The sequence below is a fragment of the Rutidosis leptorrhynchoides genome, chromosome 10, assembly GCF_046630445.1.
Source record: "Rutidosis leptorrhynchoides isolate AG116_Rl617_1_P2 chromosome 10, CSIRO_AGI_Rlap_v1, whole genome shotgun sequence".
In the NCBI taxonomy this organism is placed as follows: domain Eukaryota; kingdom Viridiplantae; phylum Streptophyta; class Magnoliopsida; order Asterales; family Asteraceae; genus Rutidosis; species Rutidosis leptorrhynchoides.
The window spans coordinates 7,461,301-7,469,946 of NC_092342.1; positions in this window are offsets into that span (position 1 = coordinate 7,461,301).

Below are 8,646 nucleotides of genomic sequence, written 5' to 3' on the forward strand. Positions count from 1 at the left end.
AACATTTTTATGGGGTAAAGGGAGTGTAGTGGATTCTATACTCTGGTTATTGTTAGTATTCAGGTGCTCATAGATTATGTAAACATTTCGCAACTTGGAGTTATACATTTAAAATCTCGTGGTCAATGAACTTGGACTAATATCTGATAACTGTTTTTCAGATACTATACAACGTTATTTAAAACTGTGGTTTACGAACAAATAAGATAAAACTTGACATGGTATTGTCTACAAATATTTTAAGCTTGACATGATAGTGTCAACAAACTTTTGAAACGGGACACGGTGTTGTCTACAAACTTTTAATACTTTATTAATATTCTCAAGTTATAATATATATATACATATACATACCTATTTATATATAACGGTTCATGACTCGTCGGAATTTGATCGAGGTTATAATGAATGTATGAACACAGTTTAAAATTCTTGAGATTTAACTTAACAAACTTTGCTTATCGTGTCGGAATAATATAAAGATTAAAGTTTAAATTTGGTCAGAAATTTCCGGGTCGTCACAGTACCTACCCGTTAAAAAAATTTCGTCCCCGAAATTTGATAGAGGTCGTCATGACTAACAATGAGAATGTTATTATAACGATTATAGAGTTTTATCATGTTCAAGAAGAATGGATAAAATAATTCAATTACTCGAAGCGTGTGAGTGAAGTTATCGTAAATAAATGAAATAAGATAATAGTGATTCTTCGTATCTTTTAACGTCATCACGATTGATCTCCGAAAAGAAAATCTTTGTAATCTATATTGGATTTTATTATTCGGCGATTAAGGAAATTATGATCCTCTTCGAATTAATGCGATAATCCATTTTGATTTCTCTGTCGGATATTTCACTATAAATCCACCTCATTTGTTTTCTTACAACTCACACCTTCTCAGCTCATATTTTAAAGTATTTGTCAATATGCTTCATCCAGTGCTGATTCTTGATATACTCCTCACTTCCATATCTGTCGCTCTTCTTTTTCATCTACCTCCGGAAGAATCTATTTACTTCTACTATACTCTTGGTTTTATAGTGTTTTTAGTTCTCCCGTGTCTTTATATTGCTATATGCATTGATATATACGGTTTGTGATTTCTGGGTTGTTGTTGGGTTTTATATCTTTCCTTATATTTCAAAGTCCTTGCTTCTTCTATAATCATTATCATCCACAGTTAATGCTCGATTCTATTTGCTATGATTTATACTCCCATTTCTAGTTCGGAGCTTTGTCCTTTCGTTTCTTCTTCTTGCGATTAAGCACCGCTTGTAATGGTCCAGAATTCGCAGATATAAATTTCGGATGAACATTGTTAATGTTCTAGGAAGGAAATTGTAATGGCACGATCTTGACTTGTCAAATTACCAGAATACCTCGGAAAAGGCCGAATCATCAAGAAATATTTTCTTGATATTTAGAGATCAAAGAGAATACAAGAGTCGTGTAACATAGCACATGATGATGTTATGATCTGTGAATCATCATGTTCCATTTAGAAACTCAGCATAAATTACTGTAATATAATCACATTGATCAAGTGTCATTATATTATACTAACTCATGCTTCAGCTCCCAACACTTCTTCAAGAATATTCCTATTTTAAACTCGAATGTTTCAGAATTTAAAAACTAAAATAGTTTCTTTTATGATATAATACAGATAGGGCGAAGAGGTAAATGATTTCAGATAAGAATAATTATAAAAATATCTTCAGAAGTATGGATGATATTTATAATGAAAGATACGATGATATCTTAGAATGTCTAATATCAGAGGATGATGAAGGATATTGTCCGCAGGGGTTTAGAGTCGGGAGCAAGGTATTCGTTAATGACTTCAGCAAGTACTGAATCATTTGGATTCTTTGAAGGCAGGTTCAGCCTTTGTGATTTGTGCACAGCCTCCTTTATACTTTGCTCAATCCGTTTTCCAGTTCCAAAGCTTCTCTTTTTCTGAGCTTTGCCAATATACTATCCTTTATCATCCAACTTTTTACTGTTAAGGTCGTTTACAGTTTTTGCTGCTTCATCAGCATTTTTCAAAATTTCGAGAACTGGTTCGCAGTTTAGGGTGTTTTTTAGAAATTTCTCATTCAAAGAATGTAAGTCTTGGAGGTAGACGTTGTGTGTATATGTAATTGTTGATGTAGACATGCTGCGAGGTTTCAAAATACTGATTGCTGATTCTCAATAATTGGTATGGCAATTCTTGTTATAAGGTACGAATGAGTATATGATAGGGTTTCGATAATTATAATGATTTTTTTTTTTTTTTGAAAGTCAAAGATCAGTGAAGTTGTTGGTAAGTTTATTGCTAATGTGGTGAATATAAACGATTCCCTGGTAACGTTGGCGAAAGGGCAACGTATCTATCGAGGTTATAATAAGACTGTTTTGATTGAGAAGTCGAAGTTGACTTGCTGGAGCTGTGACAAAACTCTCTATTTTGAAACGAAATTGAAAAGTTATTTTAGCTAGTAAATGCCAAAGGGTCTAACACAGATACGTGTCGAACTATGACTTGGGTTTTGAGAGTTTTTTAGGTGTATAACTGTGGGTAACATGTGGTTGGATCATCATTACGATTGTTCTTTAGTTGAAGTGTCTTCAGGAATTTCGAAGGGTTTGAGCACGTATTGTAATCGTTAATACATATGATGTTCTAACACAGTTTTGAAGTCAAAGTATAGCTTTGAAAGATATAGGAATCTAAGAGTGATGATACTGGTTATATTTTGAATTGAATTATGCGATTTCAAAATCAGAATATGTAATTGAATTTGAATGAGTATGATTGTTTTGATTTATATGAAAGAATGGATATTGTTGTGAAAGTAGGGAGTATAGTTGATGATTGCTGAATCAGTTTCGAAAAATGTAATATATTAATTGTGAATTTATATATCTCTCGGGTATTACCTACCCGTTAAAAAAAATTTCACAATTAATATTTTGTACAAAAGAAGTTTATTACAGTCTTTATGAAAATATATGTGTATATTTTCTTTAGATGTAATATAGATTTAATGAGTTAATATTAAATTAAACTCATTTATTTTATGGTTGGAACTAGAATTGAGTAATCCCTAAAACTTTATAAATTGCATAAGTATTTCTTCAATAATATTGAGATTATGAATCATTACTTTGTTATTTGTTGGTTTTCGTGAAATTCTTGTGAACTTCGCAAGGTACGAATGATGTTATTTGAAAAGTTTCGAGTACATCGATGATGAAAGTGTAAAATCAAACATATATTCGAATAATACACTTGATTTATTATGAATTGGATTTTTATTGATTTGAGACAGAGATTGTAATTAACGATGGTTAAGTTGCGGACGAAGGACGTACATCATTGCATATTTATAATATGAATTAACTGAGTAGTTAAGATTCACACATAATAGCTTAGTACGGGAAGATTTATTATGGTTTAAAAATTTATACATATAAAATATACATATAAATCTTTCGATTGGAAATGAGTTAATACTTCATAACTCGTTGATACAATATATTTGTTGTTGATTCGTAATGATGTCCACAATGATTCTTGAACTGACAGAGTTTGTGATGTTACAGGTGCTGTTGATTCTGACGATACTGACGGCACTGACTGTGTTGATGATGCTACGGTCCTGTTGATGCTGTTGGTAAAACAATTCTAGCTTGTAAATCGTACACCATTTTCGATCAAAGTTTCTACTCTACCATCTCCATTCACTCATCCGATTTACGGTCAGAATTAAATAATCTCTAAGATTTTGGAGATTACATAACTGCCGCAGAGATATCTCTTCAATGAAGTTTATGAATTAATACTTCATCGTTTGTTGTTGTTGATATTCCTGGATATTTACAGGGCGTATAACGTTGATGTTTGAGATACATATTGTGATATTGCGGTGTGGGATGTGGATGTTGTTGTTGGTGGTGGTGATGGTACTGTTGGTGTTGCTGATGGTGGTACTGTTTATGCTGCTGGTGCTGCTGCTGGTGTTTGTAACCTTTGCACCATATTCTCCAAAGCCACTACCCGAGCGCGAAGCTCGTTGACTTCTTCTATTACACCGGGGTGATTGTCGGTTCGGACGAGCGGATAAATAAAATCTAGAATTTGGTGTAGTATGTAATCGTGACGAGATACTCTAGAAATAAGAGAGAAAATGGTGTTTCGGATAGGTTTGCCGGTAAGTGCTTCAGGTTCTTAGCCAAGAGGGCAATGTGGTGGATAGAAGGGATTACCTTCTTCTTGTCTCCAATGATTAAGGAGACTACGAACCCATCCCCAATTCATCCAGAATAGATGATGACTAATTGGTTGATCCATTCCGGTCACACTGCTTTCGGAACTTGAGTGAGATTCCATTTCGGAATCCGAGGGACTTGAACTAATGACGAATTCCATTTCGTACGATTGAATAAAGAATTTTTCGATATGAAATGATTTTCCGGCTATCGGGTGGTATTCTAATTATATAGAGCAAAAGGTTTCATAGATTACGGAGGAATTTACGGAATATGTCAGACAAAGTTTACAGTAACAGATACGCTAAGATATGAATTAACAGGTACGCTAAGATATGAATTTTGTCTATACACTATTCATGCAATTAATGCAATAAGATGTGTCTAGACTAAGAATGATAAGCAGGTAATTTTCGACAAAAATGATGAGCAAAACTTTTGACATGCAGACACGGTCAAAGTCCAGACTCACTAATGCATCCTAACGACTATCAGTTAGATACACTAATGTAGACCTGGTTCGCTAAGATCACCGCTCTGATACCAACTGAAAGGACCCGTTCATATACATTATAAACGATTCACAATAGTTGATTACATCGCGAGGTATTTGACCTCTATATGATACATTTTACAAACATTGCATTCATTTTTAAAAGACAAACTTTCTTTACAACGAAAGTTGACGGCATGCACACCATTTCATAATACATCCAACTATAATTGGCTTATTAATAATCTTGATGAACTCAATGACTCGAATGCAACGTCTTTCAAAATATGCCATGAATGACTCCAAGTAATATCCTTAAAATGAGCTAATACACAGCGGAAGATTTCTTTAATACCTGAGAATAAACATGCTTTAAAGTGTCAACCAAAAGGTTGGTGAGTTCATAGGTTTATCATTTCAAAATATTAATAGACCACAAGATTTCCGTTTATAAATATATGTACACTCGCAAGTGTATAAAAGTATTCTATAAGTTGTAGGCACCCGGTAACAAGCCTTAACGTTCCTGTTTTACCCTCTGAAATATACCAGATCAGGTGTATTTAAAATAACCTCGAAGTACTAAAGCATCCCATAGTCAGGATGGGGTTTGTCAGGCCCAATAGATCTATCTTTAGGATTCGCGCCTACCGTACATAGACAAGTAGTTTAATGTTACCAAGCTAAGGGTATATTTCTGGTTTAAACCCACATAGAATTAGTTTTAGTACTTGTGCCTATTTCGTAAAACATTTATAAAACAGCGCATGTATTCTCAGCCCAAAAATATATATAAAAAGGGAGTAATGAAACTCACAATGCTGTATTTCGTAGTAAAAATACATATAACGTCATTTAACAAGTGCAAGGTTGGCCTCGGATTCACGAACGTATCAATATTGAGATTCAATATTGCAGGAAAGTACGTAGATGCAACGGAGATGATAAACACTAGATTGACCTCACGAGCATACCCATGAACCATACCCATCACCTACATAGCTATAACTCATAATTTCCTTAGTTTTGACTCATTCAAAAAAAAACTATTTTGAAATCACTCGGACAGCACTCCGTCGTAATATTTTATGTATACTAATAATATCTTGAAATAATACAGAGCAAATATATATATATATATATATATATATATATATATATATATATATATATATATATATATAATCGATTGAGAGAGTTTAGAGAAATATATTTTCAAGTTTCTATGAAATAATGAAACCTATTGAATTCTATTTATAATAGATTTTTGAATTATTAAAGTGAATTATTAAAGTATGAATTATTAAAGTGAATTATTAAAGTATGAATTATTAAAGTGAATTATTAAAGTATGAATTATTAAAGTGAATTATTAAAGTTAAAGTAAAGTAAAAGTAAAGTAAAGGTAAAGTTAAAGTATAGTAAAAGTATAAAAACTATGTATGTGTAATACGCGTATAAATATATATAATATTAATTTAAATCGTTATATATATTTAATGGAATAAAATATAAATATCGTTATATTTATTATACTGGTTAAGTAATGAGTTGTCAAAAGTGATTCTAGATATTTATAAAAGTTATATAAGTTTTAATAATAAAGTTCTTTTTAAACTGAAAACGTCTTTGTACGTTTGAAAATAGATTAATAGAATATTATGCAAATCAATTCTCCACTAACTTTTGTCTAACTTTCGTAAATGACACTTTTTGTTTTTATTTATAAATAGCTTTACAAATTATTCTGAATATCGTTAAGAGGAATAGATTTTCTCAAATCATAGTGGACCTCTCAACAGAGACTTGTAATCATAATTCAATGTTTCTGATAATTCAATCATTTAATATATTTCTTTTTAATTTCGTCGAAAATCATATTGAAACAAATACGTTCGTGTAAAGTATTATACGTTTAATACTTTATTAATATTCTCAAGTTATAATATATTATATACATATACATACCTATTTATATATAACGGTTCGTGACTCGTCGAAATTTGGTCGAGGTTATAATGAATGTATGAACACAGTTTAAAATTCTTGAGATTTAACTTAACAAACTTTGCTTATCGTGTCGGAATAATATAAAGATTAAAGTTTAAATTTGGTCGGAAATTTTCGGGTCGTCACAATTTACTTTGAACATTAGATACACTCGTACAATTGTATAACATTTTTATGGGGTAAAGGGAGTGTAGTGGATTCTATACTCTAGTTATTGTTAGTATTCAGGTGCTCATAGATTATGTAAACGTTTCGCAACTTGGAGTTGTACATTTGAAATCTCGTGGTCAATGAACTTGGACTAATATCTGATAACTGTTTTTCAGATACTATACAACGTTATTTAAAACTGTGGTTTACGAACAAATGAGATAAAACTTGACATGGTATTGTCTACAAATATTTGAAGCTTGACATGATAGTGTCAACAAACTTTTGAAACGGGACACGGTGTTGTCTACAAACTTTTAATATTAAAACTTGGTGGTCTTCCACTAGTAAACGTTTTACTGTATTGTTTAGCTAAAATCTGTAGATTCACTCAACATTATTGTTGATCCATTTTGTGTGTTTTATTCTCAGGTATTAATTGCTTCCGCTGTAAAATTTTGTTGTTGCGTAGAAGTCAAGTCAAACACTGGGACCAGAGTTAACATTCCGTTAAAGGGATTTTGACGGGGTGTCGCATATGGTATCAGAGCTTTGGCTATAGGGAACTAGGATACATTAGTGTGTCTAACCGTAGGACGCATTAGTGAAGTGTAGTCTATAGCCGTGTGTCTTGGATGACTTTTATGCACTATACTTGCACTGTTTGTGTCACCATGCTACATGTAGGGCTATACATTACATCACGCACACATACACCCTGTACCCATATGATATGGACTTGAACTAAACACTATATTACGAATCACATACGTACACGCGACGCGAGATTTAACTAAACTAAGTTGATTACGCCATCTTGAACTTATGGAGTAATGTCGATTAGAAATGTGAGATATCGTAATGTAATGACCGGGATTACATTACGGTAACTCATATAAAAGTTCCGACATCGCAAAATAAGGAATTGGGAACGAGTCAAGTAGGTTACTTGGATAAACATCGTTTAGAACATAAATCGTATAAGCTCAAATACAAGTAGAAACTCACACTGTGTGAATTGATTGCAATTATAACCTATAAGAAGCGTCTATTCACTCCAAACTCGTCACTACTCGACACTGACCGTCACCACCAGTCACTACTTGTCACTACAAAGACACTACTTGGACATACTCGTCATCTCATACCACTACTCCTTACTGCTTATTGCTGCTAACTACTACTCAACGCCGCCTCTCACTGCTAATCACGACTGATCACTGCTCCTCGCTGCTTGTCATTACTAGCTACTACCTAATACTACTCAATACTAATTACCACTACTAAATACTACTCATTGCTACTTACCACTATTGGGCACTACTCATCACTACTAGCACCTCTACGATTTACTACTAGCTACTATGCATCACAACTCATTTTTGATACATCATTAGAGAATGAATTCCTGGTAACAGCCCGCACAATACGTGGTAGATGTTGTCTACTTGACTTCCAACTTACCTATCATTCAACTACCCGCAGTTCACAACTTTGTTTCACAATACGAACCTACCGAATGATAACTAATATGTATTATTGTGCATATTAATATACATGTATATATTCTTAGGATGCAAGCACGCTATCTAAAACTTATTAGTCACTACCATCATCACTGCTCATCACAACCTATCGCTACTCATCGCTAACACCACCACCCATTGCTACTAGTAAGTACTACTTGTTACCGTACCCCTTCTCATTCTGTTCTAACGTACTTTTCTAAAGAAG